Source organism: Callospermophilus lateralis, chromosome 10, assembly GCF_048772815.1.
Source record: "Callospermophilus lateralis isolate mCalLat2 chromosome 10, mCalLat2.hap1, whole genome shotgun sequence".
In the NCBI taxonomy this organism is placed as follows: domain Eukaryota; kingdom Metazoa; phylum Chordata; class Mammalia; order Rodentia; family Sciuridae; genus Callospermophilus; species Callospermophilus lateralis.
This window is the reverse complement of record NC_135314.1, coordinates 113053404-113069992: the sequence shown is the minus strand read 5'-3', so window position 1 is coordinate 113069992 and position 16589 is coordinate 113053404. Positions and strand designations below refer to the sequence as shown.

The window sequence follows — 16589 nt, the reverse complement described above, 5'->3', positions numbered from 1 at the left end:
AATAGTCTCATGTTCTGGTGAATTACAGAACCTTACATTCCATCTCTCTATAAATAAAGCTGATACGAAATAGAAATCCTATCTGATCAATGATCTCTGAAGTTTATAATTTTTTAAAAAAGTTTATATTTGTAAAAGGTAAAAAAAGAAGGATAAAGCTGTCATTTGCTCATCCTACATAATCCTTTCTGATAGTACACTATATTAATAATTGAAGTAAATCACTTGGTAAGTAGACTTTCCTCATACATACAATATGTAAAACTCAGCTATATTAATGAGGCTTGCTACATTACCCCTTTCAAGAATATTCAATAATTCTGGGTTTTGGTCAAATTCCTCTCTTTCTCCACATTTCTGTAAAACAACTTAAAGCAGAGATATGAATTTTAGTAATGTTATTAAGTGGATTTCTATCTGATCAAAAAGATTTCTTAGTGACTATTTGAATTTGGATGACATGTCTGTGTAAAATCACAAGAGTTAATTGGAAAATAGCTAATATTTATTTATCCCTAACTAAAGACCAGGCACACTTATATTTTTGTTTTACCTGTATTGATTTATTTAATCCTCATTCACACTAAATGTGAGTAAATATCACATTTTACTGATAACTGAAGAACAGTTTAGATAACTTGTCCAAGTTCACACACCTAGCAAACAGGATTTAGGAAATTCTTATTTTAAGTGACAGAAACTATCAAGACACCACAGGCTTGGTCAAGCTATACTGGTGTCTTGATAGAAGGGAAATGGATACTAGGTCTCTGGCTTCCTGGTTAACATTTCAGCTCATGAACTCATGCTATTCTTGCATTTCCAAAAACAGAGCATAATGTTCAAAGGAGAAAGTAGGAACATTGGGAAAATATGAAAAGAAAAATCAAGAAACTGGAATTTGATCTGAGTCTTTGAGGACAGGCAAGTTTTCACATAGCAAAGATTGGAAGGTGTCTGTAAGAGGGTTAGCATGGACAACGGGTGACAGTGGAAAGCTGAAGAGACCCAAGAAGCACAGAGAAGGAACCTAGTGACATGGGAGGAATGTGTCAAAGCACACAGGTGAAAGAAACTCAAATAAAAATGAGGCTGTTCTTGTAAATTTAAAGTTGATAAACCTTAAGAATATTTTTTGAGGAAAATAAATTCAGGGCAAGGGAAATATGGAAAAGTCCCCTATTTTTTTTTCTTTGTGTTAGTAAAAGTGGCTCCTTAGGTGTGTTCCATTTTGTGATCTCCAGTAGCTGTGCAGTGAGCTCACCAGAAGCTGCCTGGGATACACTAATGTGATCCGTCGAGCCCAGTGCTCTCTCTGAGACAGTAAACTAAAATCCATGCAGGAGTGGACTAGGTCAATGTGCCAGAGGACCAAGCTCAAAAGTTAGGCTCGATTCTCTCAGCATCTCCTCAAGAGGATGGACTTCCATTTAGGAACTTTCCTGAACTCGGTGAACTCTTACACATTTTACCGTCCTTCATCAAGCCAACACCAGCTGCAGAGAGGCCATAAAATATGGGAGAGCCAGTCATACATTCGAAATCAGACAAATGCCCTAAAATACACACATGAGTGCCACCTCTCAGGGCTGAAGCCATAGGGCCTTCAGATGTAGTGTTAACCAAAACTGTCCACAAAACTCCAGCCAATGACCTGTTTTCCAAGCAGCTCCTTCCCAACCCCTGCCTTCTTATTCATCCTGCTCATTTTCTATAGTGACACAATTGTCTTTTAAAAATTCTGGGCAGGGCTGGGGATGTGGCTCAAGCGGTAACGCGCTCGCCTGGCATGCACAGGGCACTGAGTTCGATCCTCAGCATCACATAAAAATAAAATAAAGATGTTGTGTCCACCGAAAACTGAAAAATAAATATTAAAAAAATTCTCTTTCTCTCTTTAAAAAAAATTCTGGGCAATATAGATTAACAGAAAAAGAAACATATTCAGAAATAGCAACTTTTAGCATTTTAGCGCATTTAGTCTTCTTCTCTACATATGTGTATGGGTATAAACACACACATATATATGTTCTACATAATTTGGATAATACTATACATATTGTTTCATTAGCTAAATTTTCTTTTTTTAATATTTATTTTTTTAGTTTTAGGTGGACCCAATATCTGTATTTTTATATGGTGCTGAAAATCAAACCCAGTGCCTCATGCATGGTAGGCAAGCACTCTACCTCTGGACCACAACCCCAGCCCTCATTAGCTAATTTTTCATTAATTAACGTATCATAAGCATTTTCCACATCATTATGTCTTTTCACCTTATTTTTAATGGCTAAAATCTATTCTGGAAGTAGCATGACTTATTTAAACCAAACTCCATGGCAGAGACGTTAAAGTTGCTTTCAATTTTGTATTATTATATATAACAGTATGTATAATATCCTTGTGTGTAAATCTTTGTATATATCCATGATTGCCTTTAGAATAATTTCCTAATTGATGAGGAACAACAACAATATATATGAGAGAGCTGACTTCCTCCCATCCCAGCAAAAACTCAACTCTGAGGTGATCATCTTTTTCATCTTTGCTAACTTTATAGATAACAAAGCATGTTTTAGATCACATTTTTATTGTTGGAAAGACTAAACTGTTTTTTCATGTTTATTAGGCATTGCATTACTTCTTTTGCACGTCCTCTTGAGTCACTTGCAGATGACCCAGAGTCTGACCACAGCCCTGGCCTCAGCACAAGTAGGGTCTGGGAACGCCTCTACACCTTTAGCATTTCCAGGGCAGGTTTCTTCTTTAGTTGGGTTCACACTTCCAGCTAAATAGTGACAGTGCCACTGGATTCCACCTCACAGGGCACAGCCAGAAAGCAAAGAGAGAAGAAGCAAGATTAACTGGACTGTGTTTATATCAGAATTTCAAAACTTAAATACTAGAAACACATTAATCAGAAAGATTTCAAGTTTTTATTCATTTTGTAATAACATCAATGTTATGGTTTGGATGTGACGTGTCCCCCCAAAAGCTCACATGTGAGACAATGGGTTCAGAGGGGAAGTGTTTGGATTGTGAGAGCCTTAGCTCAATCAGTGAATTAATCCCTGATGGGCTTAATTAAGAGGTGACTGGAGGCAGGTGGGGAGTGACTCCATTGGAGGCGTGGCTTTGGGGTATATATTTGTATCTGGGCTGTGGAACCTCTCTCTGCTTCCTGATCATCACATGAGCAGCTTCCCTCTGCCACACTCTTCCCCCCGTGATGTTCATACTCACTTTGAGCCGCGAGGAATGGAGCCAGCTGTCTATGGACTGAGACCTCTGAAACCGTGAGCCCCCCAATAAACTTTTCCTCCTCTAAAATTGTTCTGGTCAGGTCTTTTAGTCACAGCAGCAAAAAAAAAAAAAAAAAAAAATTGACTAAAACAATCAACAAGCCAGTATGTCCCTGAACAGCATGAAAAACTGCATGCTTCTCACTAAAAATAGCTGTGATCCATTAAGCACTTACTGTGTACAAAGTATCTGGAACTTTTGCTTATACTCATTTTCTTAACACTGGCAAAAGTTTAATTAATATTATCACTCTACGTGTTGAAAACAATATCAAGTATCCAAGACTAATAAGTAGCAGAATTGAGGTTCAAACCTCTGCCTCTGGTCACAACTCTAAGTATCTTTTTACCAAAGAACTGATCTATAATTATATAGCTTGAGTATCCCTTATCTGAAATGTTTGGACCAGAAGTGTTTCCAATGTTTGAATTTTGGAATACTTTATATGAATAATGAAATATCTTGGGATTGAGACTCAAATCTGAACAGGAAATTCATTTATATCTCATGTGCACCTCACCTAGCTAGAACATAATTCTAGACAAGATTTTTAATACCTTTTGCACATGAAAGTTTCATGTTGAGGAAACTCCACGTGTTATCACATCAAAAAGTACCAGATTTTGGAGCATTTCAGATTCTGGATTTTCAGATTAGATATGCTTGACTTATCATAGAAAAACCAAGAGTTTTAGCTACAGCTTTGTTGGGCCAATTCATCACAGTAATGATGATGCTACTCTACTGATTTCTTGGAAGCTTTTCTTTCTCATCTGTTTCCTTCTGTTGCCATAATATCCCTGGGAACAAACCCCACCCTTTTGGAAGATTCCTCCAACGCAGCACTAACTCTCTAAGAAATCTCCAGCTCTCAAAACTATAATCAGTTCTCAAACTAAGTTGGAATTTAGTGCAGGAGTGACTATGGTTAATGATTCACAGAATTAAATAGATTCAAAAATACAACCACTCCTGAAACTTAGACCATGACCACAGAGACATTTCCTATTTACATCCTCAGACACTGAATGCTGCTTGTCATCCGTTTCTGGCTTTTCTACAAAAGCCGTATTGGTAAACCGTCCCAAACATCTCTGATGCTCTGAGGTAAGTCTCCAAGAGGGTCTGTGAGCCTTGAGCAGAACAATAAATACATACTTAGGAGAAGCTTGACACCAAACAGAAGAGGTAGATGTTCAGGGTCTCTTCTCTCCACCCACAGTTCTGATACATGAACCACCCAACCAGGGGTTCCCAGGCTTCCTCCTCCCGCCCACTCCTCCTGCAAAGGGAAGATAAAACCAAAGTTTTTATCTGTTTTCCCATCACTTAGCAGAGCAGCAAATACAAAGAAGCTCAATAAACATTTGCTAAATAAATATGTCAGGAGAGGCAAGAGAAAGCTGTTAGTCACAGGAAGGTGTTACATAACATAAAAAAAGTATTATCAGCCATACACATTTTTGACTGCTGATAGGCACAGGGTGTCACCTCCAAGGCAGTGTTCTCAACTTAAAACAGGAGCTGCTCAAGTTTGGGAATCAGGGCTGAAGGAAAGAAGAAGAAGAAAAGTAGCCAGAATCCTACAAAAAGTTTTAGAATCTCACTGAACCTTACCCTTTCTCTTTTATCTTCAAACTGCTCTCTCTGAAAGTCCCTTTCCTTACCATGCCCCGGGGGCAAGGTGGTCTTACACTGTACTCCATGCCAAAGGAATAAACTGTTCAAGCCCAGCCCTGTCCCAGAAGCTCAGTCTAGTGGAGAAGATAATGCTGTCCCTTCCTGGGTCAGCACTGCTAGGGCCCAGGGATTATGACTTCCTCAGCTTTGCATTATGACCCAGTCTTACTGCAGAAATCTGTGTTCATTACATGGTCAATGATTAGAGTTGTCTGCCATTGCAGAGGAGGAGTGGTGGCTGGGACTTAGCTCCCCTGCTGTCTGCAGAAACTTGGAAGCAAGATACCAAAGTCAGAAATCCATGCCTTGACTTCTCTACACAGATTTCATAGTTTACATTTGTAAAAATTTTTATTCATGTGTAGTTCCACATACAATCCAGCCACTCAAAGTGTACAGTTCAAAGAGTTTTAGTCTATTTGTTAAATTGGGCATCCACCACAAAACCTAACATATGTTAATCACCCCAAGAAGAAGCCCTGAACTCACTAGCAGTCATCACTACCCTCTCATCCTCAGTCCTAGGCAAACAAAATTCTAATCTACACATGCATTAAAATCATCTCCGTTCTATAAAAATGCCTTTCCTGGACATTTCACCTACATGGAATCATTCGCATGGTAGTCTTTTGTGACCGGTTTCTTTTGATTTAGGGCGATGTTTTCAAGGTCATCCAGGTCCTAACAAGTACTTATATCTTTTATTGCCGAGTAAAATTCTGTGGTATGGACATTTCACATTCTGTCTACTCTGATTAATTTCTGCCTTGGGGCTATTATGAAGAATGGTGCTATGAATTTTCATATGTATGTTTTTGTGAAGGCTTACAATTTCATTTCTCATGGGTATTTCTGTCAGAATGGAATTGCTGAGCAATATGGCAACTCTGTGCTTAAACTTTGAGAGATTGTCAAAGTGTTTTCCCAAGTGGTTATACCATTTTTGATTCCCACCAACAGTATATGTGAGCTCCAATTTCTCCACATCCTGCCAAGTACTCATTATTATCTTTAGCCATACCAGTCGGCACAAAGCGGTATCTCATTGTAGTTTTGATCTCATTGTTCTGATGGCTAATGATATTGAGTCTTTTCATGTGCTCATTGTTCTTTTATCTATCTTCTTTGGAGAAATGTCTAATCAGATTTTTACACATCTTTCTACTGATTATTTATGTTTCTGCTACTATTGAGTTGAAAAATTTTTGTATGTTCTGAATGCAAGTTCTTATCATATGTATTATTTGCAAATATCTTCTTATATTCTGTGGGTTTTTCCTTTGAACTTTATTATTAGCTATTGAAGTACAGAAGCTTTTAGTATTGATGAAACCCAACACCTATTTCCCTTCTGTTTCTTACACTTACTCCTCAACGATCATTAAATCAAGGTATAGTTTTTGCTGTATATCTGAAAAGACTAGTATAATCCAAGGTCACAAAGATTTATTCCTATGCTTTCTATTAAGAGTTTATAATTTTAGTTCTTACATTTAGGTCTATGATCCACTTTGAATTCATTTTTTGTGTATGTTGCAAGAGATCTAACTTCATTCTTTCAAAGAATTTCATTCTTTCAGTTGTTCTCATACCATTATTTTTTTCATTCTGCTATTTAATGTTAGTTTATGTGCTTGACTCTATATTCTTTTTTTTTTTTTCAATGTCTAGATCCCAACGTCAGTACCAACACTGACTTGATTATTGTAGCTTTGTAGTGAACTCTGAAGCTGGGAAGTGTGAGTCCTCTAAATTTGTTCTTTTTTCAGAATTATTTTCACTTTTCTGTGTGGCTTGCACTATCCCATGAATTTTAGGACAACCTTGCCAATTTCTGTAAAAAAAATGAAAAAATGAAAAACTAAAAATTTTGTCTTGGATTGTGTAGATCATATGGGGTAACCACCCTTTTATAATATTAAATCTTCCAATATGTGAAAATGGAATGTCATTTCCATTTATTTAGATCTAATATTATCCATTTCAACAATGCTTTTCATACATGGTGTGAGGTACATATTTTGTACATTGTGTGTTGTTGTTGTTGTTCAGAATTGAGACTGAATTTAGGCCCTTGCCTATGTTCAATGTGTATGTAAGTTCACTATGTACCACTGAGCTATAATCCCCAGCTACTTCTATCCTTTTTGTTAAATTTATTCCTAAGCACTTTTATTCTCTTGGTCTATTATACATGGGATTGTTTCCTTCATTTCATTTTTTGATTGTTCATTGATAGTGTATAGAAATATCACTGATTTTTCTGTATTGATCTTATATTCTGAAACCTTGCTTATTTATTAGCTCTAAAGTCATGGGTATTTTTCTGTTTATTTTCTTGGTTGCTTAGAGTTTTCTAATTGCAACATCATGTCATGTACAAACACAAATAATTTTGCTTTCTTTCTTATCTGAATGCCTTTCATGTCTTTTTTTTTTTTTTTTTTTTTTTTTTTTTTTTTTTTTTTTTTTTTTTTTTTGCCTAACCGCTCTGCTTATCGTTAGCACATGCCTGTAATCCCAGCAATGCTGCGGGAGGCTGAGGCAGGAGGATTGAGTTCAAAGTCAGCCTCAGCCGCAGCAAGGCACTAAGCAAAAGTGCTTTTTTATTTTATCTTATAGATATGATGATACAAGTTTTGTCCTTTATTGATTGATAAGGTTTATCATACTATTTCATTTTTGGTAAACTAATCTTTCTTTCCTGGAATAAATCTCACTTAGTATATAGTCCTTTTTATATATTACTGAATTCTAATTCTCAGTATTTCATAGAGGATTTTTAAGTTTGTATCCATAAAAGATAAGAGCCTGTAGCATTTTGTTTATTTGTTGTGATGTCTTTATCTGGTTTGGGTCCAAGAGTAGTACTGCCCTCATGACATACAATAGGATATATTCCTTACCCTTCTTTTTTATTTAGTTATTTTTTTGTAAGACTTTGTGAAGACTTGATATTAACTCGTTGGCAAATATTTGGTGATATTTCATTTAATAACTTTGTCTATTTTTATATTAAAACATGCTACTCGGGGAGTGTGTCCAATGAGGAAATGAAAATCCACCGTTTCATTTTATAACTCTGAATTAAATCTCTGTGATCCATGATCCACACCAGTATTGTCAAATTTTGAGTTACTCACAGGAAAGACAAGGAAGTTCCCTAATTCTTCCTTAACAATTTTCCAAGATATGAGAGAGAGAGAGAGAGAGAGAGAGAGAGAGAGAGAGAGAGAGAGAGAGAGAGGGAAAATATTTATCTCGGTGGAAACCGAGTTTACCCCCAGCCCTTGGAGACCCCTCACCCTGAGACCCTAGATTCCAGGGCAGGTGCGCCAGCGGATCAGGGATCGCGATGGCGGTAGATGACAGGGGACGCCTGTGGCATCATCCCCGATGCCGTCAGAATCTGGAGAGGGCGGGGTTGGCCCGGGAGGGTCTCCTGGGGCGGGGCGGAGGAGGGAAGGCAAAACAGTCTGCTCTCTGGAACCCACAGAGCAACAACACCCCTTGCTATAAATTTGGAGCGGACTCTTCGCAGCTGATTAGAGAGCCTAACAGCTGGACCCCAGGCAGTAGCCAGTGACAAGACGCCTGGACGGGTACATAGCTGGCAGCTCTGCCCGGCCGTGGTGACGATCCATCGATGGCCATCGGCTGTCGCAGCAGCGAGTGAAGGCGCACAGCCCGGACGCAGAGGCGGTGGGAGCCCCGCACCTTCGCAGCCAGCTCGCTTGGGACTTGGCGCAGCGCCCCCGGAGTGCGAGTGCCCCTGACCTCCTGGCCTGCTTGGGGACTGCAGGGGCGGGAGTGGTAAGTTTCATGTCACCCTGGGTTAATTCCGGATGCCGTGCTGGGAAGCTCCCAGAGACCCAGGAGAGCCACCACACTTCCCTTCAGCGCGCACCCCGGCGCCAGCTGCGGGTCCCCAGGTCAGGTGAGGGGCTTCTGGCACCGGAGGTCACAGCATGGGCTTATTTGCCTCGAGCTTTCCAAAAGAATTTCTTTTGGTTTTGACCTAGCTTTGGCGAGTACAGGCTAGAATTCAGCAGAAACGGGAGGCAACGAGTCAACTTTCTTGGAGGCGTTTAGATTAGTCTTTAACTGAGAGCTGAGTGGCAGGCCTGCGCGACCCCGCGGGCGATCCTTTTGAAAGTTGTGCGCTGTTAAGGTAAAGTTAAGTGTGCTCTACCTAACCCTCTTCTTCCCAGGCAATGTCCCCGCACCGCTCCTCTGGCCTTCCCCCTGTCCCTGCCATCCCTACCATGGATAAGTGTCCTCGGACACAGTCCCCACCGGTGCCAATCCTCTGGTGCTCTCAGGAGAGTCATCGAATGCGGAGCGAGGGAGCCGGGCTTCTCCACGCCCCCACAACCCTGACCTGTGCGCTTTTGTAACTAAGGCTGGATTTTAGGGAAAGACGGATTTCTGTGTCTAGGACCGAACAGGGCCTATTGCGGGGTCCTCTGCTCCACTTATCTAACACCCCTTTTTCCAATTCTCAATGTCCACTTCTGCAGCCTTCTGTGGTCAGCCTGCTGTGGTCTTCAAAGAGCTAGACAAATCTAACCCAGAGTGTCTCTCTGGCATTTTCTTTGGGCAGCCTCTAGAGAGACCGGCCATTGACTCTTCTCTGGGGGCCATCTCTTTACCTAATCTTTGTTCGCTAATGACCTCATTAAGTATCAAAACTCTACTTGCTTCTCAGTGTAAGTTTGGGTGCTTGCTTTCCCCTGGGGTCACTTTTGGAACTTGGCTACATTTATTTCCTGTGTCATTCTGGGAAGAGAGAGTAACAGGGAGGGAGGCGAGAAGCCCCACACCCTAGGGTTCTTGTTTATAAATATTGAGCAACTTGTGTCCTCTTGAAGGTGCTTCCTCCCCTTAACAAGATTCTCTTGGCAATTACCACCAGAGGGGTCTATGGTCCCAGGTGTTTATCTTAGCACAAGCTTTAACCCTTTTATGATCTTCTCTAAAACTGAAACCTCAGGATCTGGGAGTATAGCTCAGTGGTAGACTGCTTGCCTAGTATGTACCCTGGGTTAAAAAAACAAACAACAATAAAATATATATATCTTATCTTCTGTAGTGTTTCCCTAGCTGTAAAGGCCCCCCTTGGACTGTGATGGATGCCTCTTGCTGTTGGCCTGGGACCCTTTCTCTCCACCACTCTTCCTGGCAACAGTGCAAATCAGAGAAGCACAGGGAGAAGGGACTAGGAACTAGCTGTTCACTTGCTGTTCAACTAGCTGAGTACCATATAACAACTGTGAACATTAAGTCTCTGCCCATAAGTTCCCCTCCAGTGATAAAAGTTCTTGAGTCTTTTAGTTTCTTGGTTGTTGCTTAAAAAATAAAAGTCTGAAAAAATTACCCTGCTAAATTTTCTGATCTGGACAAACATTAAGTGTCCCGTGATAGGTCCAAGTGTCCATTTCCTAAATTATGGTTGGCAGTTCCTATAAGGTAGCTTAGGGTTCAGGGAGGAGCCCCACTCGCTAAAATTTCATGATAATTAGTTTCAAAACTGTTACTATTCTGGTTCCTTTTATCCCACCCCTCCTTGACTTCATTGTTCTCTGTTCTCATCCTGAGGTCTTAAATTCTGGTTCTGCTCTTCTTTGACCATAAACAGAATCAACTGCCCATCATCCTACTTGGAAGAAAACAGATTTTCTTCCCCTGGCCTTACTGATGGCCCTCCTGAGATGTACAGAATGTCTCTTGGTCACTGTTGCTCCGGAATAGCTCTGAGCTTAAATCTTTCCTCTCTCTCTATTCCCCTGGTTCATGTTCAAAAAGTACCAGTTGTGGACTGTCCAGGTTATCTAAATTTTCTTTGCCATCTTCCTAGTTTAGAATGGAATTGTGTGAGTATATGTTTATAATTTTGTTTTAGTTTGTTTTGTTGTTGCTTCAACTTATTACTGTTGTCTCTAGGCTAATTAATAGCAATGAATATCCTGCCCTATTCTAGAAGGGAAATGAGGAAAGTATAATCTGCTCCTTAATTGAAGCCCAGGTAAAATACCTAATTGAGGAGGAATTTGAAACTCACAGTTTAAATGCATGATACATGATACATATCTCTTCTTTGCTGTCACAGTGCCCTATTCAAGCAGATAACTGAGAGTTGTTGTATTTTACTGTCAAACCTGTTCCAGGAATAGAGTCGCATTACATCTACATGTGTCAGCTGCCTATGCTTCACCCTTGGGGTTTATCTACTCCTTTTCCTACCCAGTCATAAATGGGGAACTCCAAAGATGCTCCCAAGCAGGCTAGTAAATTAAGAATTTTGCTTAGAAATGTATATCCAAATGTAAAGATTAAGCAGCTACCTCAAGGGTACCCTATGGCAATAGTCAAATGTGGGCCTGGAGCAGCAGATGTGAAGAAGTATCCGAGCCCAGATTAGGAACACTTTTTTCTTATGTTGTTTATCAAACTGGAGAAGGCATCTTTTCAATGCATCACCACAGAAAAGTGGTATGATTTTCCTTCAAAAAGTTCTAAGAGTTTTTCTTTCCAAATTACCACAAGTAATTGGATTAACATGACTTACATTTCATTTCACGGAGGTGCTTATTCAAGTAATATGCTCTATCTCTGATAAATTATGTTCAATTTATATCCTAAGTTTAGCCATCACTTTTTATTTTATTCCTGATAATGATTTTTAGCTTCCAAAAAACAATCGCTTAACATGTAAAATCATCTTAAATCAGAGAATACCTATAGAGATTTGAAGTAATATTTAACTGATTTGGCAAGTGACTATCATTATCCTAGTAGAGTTCTAAAACACAGTGTTTCAATCACAGCCTATATATATTCTAAAGAGCTATACATTTTCCACATTTTATTAGCTAGTTCTAAGTCTAATGTCAATAGAGAGCTACGTATCTGTTTAGACTGGTCATGGAAATGATAAGTGAATGTAACTGAGACCTTTAACATTAAAGATTTGCTATCCGGGGCTGGGGATGTGGCTCAAGCGGTAGCACGCTCGCTTGGCATGCGTGCGGCCCGGGTTTGATCCTCAGCACCACATACAAACAAAGATGTTGTGACTGCCAAGAACTAAAAAATAAATATTAAAAAAAAATTCTCTCTCTCTCTTTCTCCCTCCCCCACTCTCTCTTTAAAAAAAAAAAAAAAGATTTGCTATCCAAGTTTAATTTCTTTTCATAGCAGATGTTCATGAGGGAGAAAACTTCCTTGCATATGAAAAACTAAAACTGTCTTTCAAAATATTTTGCTAACAGAGAATTGATTATATAGTGCAAATGGTGCATGATTGCTTCATTTGACATTATTCTTCCAGATCAATTGGGAAGGGTTTGCTTTTGGTTTTGTTTGATTTGTTTGGTTTCTCAATAAGTGTATCATCTGAACATCTTTAGTAGAAATTAATGTCTAGAATCTGTTAGTGATTGTCAGAGTCCTTCTTATACCCAATATTTTCTATTGTGTTGCTATTCTCACAATTGATTACTTTTCTGACATTTAAAAGTTGAGAAAATGGGTCAGCAATGAGTTCGCTTTGTTTTTCATGATCACGAGGTTCTTTCCTATTTCAGGTTGGAGCTCTAGATGTGCTTAAAATTTAAAATCATGAAATTAATAACCCTTTGATTTGGATCAACTTCTAAGTGGTTTCTTATTAATTTTATATGCATATAAAATGCCTTGATCTTTGCCAAATGGTATAAAATCTTATTTAGATCAATAGATCTAAGTCCTCTGGTTAAATGCAGAGGAAGAATATTGGAAAATGCATCTATGGCTGTGTGCTCTTAAAGAGAATTTCTGATGGCTTAATTCACTCCCTCCGTTTCTTGTGATATTTTCTCATCTTATATTAATCAAAGCTCTTCTTATCTGCTTTGGAAAGTGAAAAATTATGTCTGTGAAATGTATCAACAACAGTAGCAGCTTCTTGCAGAGGGAATACTACCAACCTGAACTACTAGGCCCTAAGGACACATAAAGTATCAAAATGGTCTTTGGCAGAGAGAGAAGTGTTGGTGAAGCTGAGCAGGTATTTAGAAAGACCAGACATTGAAAAATGGCCCCTCCTTCTGTCCTGCCTCCCAAACCAGGAGGAATGGCTAATATGGTTGCTTCATTGGGTTCCAGTCATTCCTGTAGTGTAACTATTGGCCCTTTAACAGCTTGGAGCACATCCAATGTGTTCTTAAGTTCTGTTAGTTAACACTTCACAAGTTGCTTCTTTGCTAGTTGGTTGGATGTTTTCAGTTAATACTAAAGAAAATGTTAAAGGTATTTTCAGATCCCTATATTTTAGAAGAGAAATGTTAGAGGCTATTTGTCTAATCTCGTCTAGGTGTATTGTCCTCTTATTTACAATAAAATGAAAGTCTGTGCTTCAGTGTTACTAACTGGGGAACCCGGTGCTAATACCATTTTTCAATCTGAAGTTGCAGTGTCAAGAAGAAGGTAAAGACTAAGAAAAGGAAACATTAAAAAATAATAAAAGGTTGAAATGCCAAACCAGTGGTTCTGTAGTTGTTAGAGGCTTTGAGTAAAGAAAGACCACCAGACACACCTAGGAAGCTAATTAAAGCTATGTACCTCTTCCACACCTTCCTTCTTACCCCTCCTCCTTTCTCCTTGTGGCGTCCCATGATGGCAAACGAGGAGCAACCAACCCTCCACAGTGACCTCAGGTATTGCAGTCCACAGAGTGGCATCCTCAGAATCACCTGAGAGCTTGTTAGAAATGCTGACTCTCAGATGTCACCCAGATCCCCTGAATAAGAATCTGCATTTTTCAAGAGCCCCAAGAGATTCAAAAACACATGAAAGTTAGAGAAACCCCATGCACAGCCTTGTTTAAAATGATTACCTAGAAGTAATTTTCTTGGCCTTGTAATCAACCCACATGTTAATAAAGCTAACATTTCTTGAGCTCATATCGTGTATCACATGCCATGTCCAGTTTTAGAATGTGATCTTTGACTTAATCTTCATAACAATCCTATGAGAGAATCACTCCTGTATCCCCATTTTATAGGTCGTGGTACTGAGCAATGGTGGGGAAACTAGCTCACCCAGATGTGGTAACCGAGAGAGGTGAGATTCAAACACAGGCATTGTGATCCCAAAGCCCCTAAGCTTGCTGCTGCCCGCACTGCTCGAAACTCTGCTGCCTACTTTTGAATTATTTGAAATTTTATTCAAAGTCATATTCAAAGTCATCATTTGAAATCCAGTACCATTTTCTTTATCTGAAAACTAAGATCAATTGTATTTAAGTGTGATAATGAAGAATTCTAGAAACTCCTGTTTTAGGTGGCCAAAAAATACTAAAACTATGAGAGCCCACCCAAGGTTGTCAAAATATATGCACTTAATGTGGTGTGTGAGCGGAGAGGGGGTTATATATCATTTACTTCAATCAAGCTTTTTAAAAAAGAATGATAGCTGTGCTTGGTGCTGTACCTGTTGTCCCATCAACTTGGGAGGGTAAGGGAGGAGATCCTTTGAGCCCAGGAGTATAGGGCCAGCCTGAGTAGCCTAGCAAGAAAGACCCTGATGGCTTAAGGAAGAAAGAGGCAGAAGGAGGGAGGAGGAGGGAAAGGAGGGAGTAAATAACATAATGTCAAAAATTAACTCTTAATATATTTCTATTTTCCCGTAATTCACTTTTGAACTTTTGGTGTTTTGATGTTAGAAAAAAAAAATGTTATCTTTTGAACCAGTTAGATACACTGTTCAGGATTCCAACTCAAATATGTCTTACTTTTTCAGTCTTTGATATAAATGCTTATTTACCACAAGCATGGTTTATAAAACCAGAGTTGACTATAGCTTTGAAGCAAACTATCCCCAGGCAAATGGGGACTTATTTTAAACCAGTGACTCCCCACATAATTTAGTCCCTAAACTATAGATCCCAGTGCATGCAGATTGACAGTTGTCAGATGGGTCCCACCAAATGTCGCTTGTTTTAACAGGGGCTCAGCTTATTGCTGTTTGTCAGAAGACTGAGCTAAGTCTGGGTTCCGTAAGATTGTGTTTGAGTTTAAAGGGGTGCCAATAGGAGCTATGGCTTTCTCAATGATGAAGGTGCATCTCTGGGAGACAGAATCTCACCAGCTGCTTGGATCTAGAACTCTAGACATTTGAATGACATTAATGGTAATGTCTAAATTTTAAGTTACAGGTTAGGGCAAAATCAACCCAGGGCTACTCTTATGCCCTATGGTCAGGGCTGCAGAGGGGAAATGGTGCCCAGGAGATATCTTACAGAGTTTCATAGTGCTGACAAAGGAAAAGTACAAATGGTCATTCCCAATGGCCATTTAGAATCCCACTGGTTTCACCAAGCCCAAACATTTGTGGTTTGTGGTTGTGGCTTCATATAATCTGCACCGGTGTTTTTTCCTAAACGGACTGAAAAATCTCATAGAATTTCTTCTAGTAAATTTCATACATTTGCAATCTTATCACTAATCATTTTCCCTACATTTTGATCCAAATTCTTCTTTTTTACTGATTCCCATGCATTTTGATATGCTTCTAAATCTGCACAGTAGCCTCTAGAACAAGAATGCTCCCTTAGCCCAAATGTAATAAACTCTTTCCATTTGAGTGATGTCACTTCACGTAAAACACATTGCACAGTGATGTCTCCCAGCCCGTAACCTTCACATGTCTTGTCACTGCCGTTTTATCAGGATGGGGAGAATCTGTGATGATTTTTTCAGTCTTCCCTGCCCTTTGATGTGCTGACAGAAAAAGTACACCAACAGGACTAAGCAGCCACATTTTTAAGCCATATGGTAGAAAATTATACAGTCAGCATATATTTTATATAAGTGCATAAGTATGTAATATTTTATGTATGTAATAATTTAGTGTCAAGGTAAATATAAGTAAACAAAGCAATGTACAGAACATAAATCATAAGTATTACCATGTGTATGTGTGGTGGGGGGGGTTCTTATCAAGTTGTCTTTAAAGTCTGACATGGAACCAGGTGTGATGGCACACACCTCTATTCTCAGCAGCTCCAGAGGCTAAGGCAGAAGGAGGATCAGGAATTCAAAGGCAGTCTCAGCTAAAGTGAGGTGTTAAGCAACTCAGTGAGACCCTGTCTCTAAATAAATAAAACATAGGGCTGGGATATGGTTTAGTAGCTGAGTGCCCCTGAGTTCAATCCCCAGTACAGCACCCCCCCACAAAAAAAAGTCTAACATGAGTTCTTGGTGTTGTAATGAAAGTAATTTTGTTATATATATAACAACAACTATATATATATATATATATATATATATATATATATATATATATATATAATATATATATAATTTTTTTCAAATGCCTGCATATTTGTGGAGCAGAAAAGAAAGATTAGCAAAATATACAGTAAATCTTAAAAATGATTGAGGGTTATTAATTTCAGGTTTGATTTCTTTCTTTCTTCCTTTTTTTTCTACATGACTTCTGAATTTCCTATAATGAATCCCTTTTACTTTCATACTTCTCACTATGTGTCTTATAATTTCTGTTACTTTCCTTATAACTCACTCTGGATTTCACCAGTAACTCTCTGGAGAATGGTACTGTAAATC

At 39.0% G+C, this 16589-nt stretch overlaps 1 protein-coding gene across 2 annotated transcripts in view; it reads left to right on the top strand.

Annotated features, from left to right (window-relative positions):
• Positions 1–8471: 8471 nt before the first annotated feature.
• Agtr1 (angiotensin II receptor type 1) overlaps positions 8472–16589 on the top strand; it is a 44256-nt gene continuing 36138 nt past the window's right edge. Inside the window, exon 1 of one of the 2 annotated variants that reach the window (XM_076867687.2) lies at positions 8472–8796. The gene's annotated coding sequence lies outside the window, so the exon portion shown is untranslated. Of the gene's footprint in view, positions 8797–8858; positions 8921–16589 lie in introns of those variants that run through there. The other variant, XM_077110379.1, reaches the window with a different exon arrangement.